Source organism: Belonocnema kinseyi, chromosome 3 (genome assembly GCF_010883055.1).
Source record: "Belonocnema kinseyi isolate 2016_QV_RU_SX_M_011 chromosome 3, B_treatae_v1, whole genome shotgun sequence".
In the NCBI taxonomy this organism is placed as follows: Eukaryota; Metazoa; Arthropoda; class Insecta; order Hymenoptera; family Cynipidae; genus Belonocnema; species Belonocnema kinseyi.
The window spans coordinates 140982157-140983334 of record NC_046659.1 but is presented as its reverse complement, the minus strand read 5'-3'; positions in this window follow the sequence as shown (position 1 = coordinate 140983334).

Below are 1178 nucleotides of genomic sequence, written 5' to 3'. Positions count from 1 at the left end.
TATAAATGGCGATCCTAAAAATTACAAAGAAATTCTGGATAGGCACGATAAGGCAGAATGGCTCGAAGCCGTTAAAAATGAGTTGGATGCAGTGACAATTAATCAAGTTTTCCAGGTAATTGATAGACCGAAATTAGATTCTCAAGGTCGTAAACCAAACATATTAACCACGCGTTGGATTTTCAAAGAAAAGGTAAATTCTGAAGGAAATAGAATTAAAAAGGCGCGTTTAGTTACTCGAGGATTTCAAGACAAAAACTTTTATGATTTACATAAAACATACGCTCCCGTTATGCGAATTTCTCTAGTACGAACGGTGCTAGCCTTCGCGAATAAACATAACTTGACAATGTTTCAACTTGATGTAAAAACTGCCTTCTTGAATAGTAAAGTACTTGAGGAAATTTATATCGAAATTCCAGGCGGTCTTCCGTTCACGGAATCTGAGAAAAAGACAAAAGTTTGCAGATTAGAAATACTCCGTATGGTTTAAAAACCAGTTCTAAAAGGTGGTACGAGACATTCTTTGATACGATAAAAGAACTTGGCTTTACTACTAACGAAAACGATCCGTGTTTATTTGTGTTAATTAAAGAAAAACTGGTTGTATTAGCTTTGCTATACGTAGATGATAACATTTTGACAGGTAACAGTGAAAAAGCTCTAATGAAATATAAAAATAAACTTATGGAAAAGTTTCGCATGAAAGATTTAGGAGAGCCCAAAGAATATCTAGGTATTACTATCGTTCGAGATAGGAAGGCGGGTACATTAAAATTAAATCAAATGAAATTTATTGAACAAATGATTCGAAAATTCGGCTATGAACAGGCTCACCCTCAGAGGTCACCTATGATGACCAACTATGTCTTGAACAGAGAAAGGAGAGCTAGGGAAGGTGAACCTAGAAATGAAAAGGTAATTTCTCCTAACGCGTTTAGAGAAGCCGTAGGATCTCTTCTTTATCTAGCTAACGCTACAAGGCCGGATATAAGTTATGCCGTCAATATATTGAGTAGACATCAATTAAATCCTACTTTATTGGAATGTAAATGTTAGAACGCGTTTTTCGATATTTGATAAATACAAAGGATATTTCGTTGACTTACAGAGGGAAAGGTGAAGGAATAGACGGTTTTTCGGATTCTAGCTTGGCGGATTGTAAGGGTTCAATAACC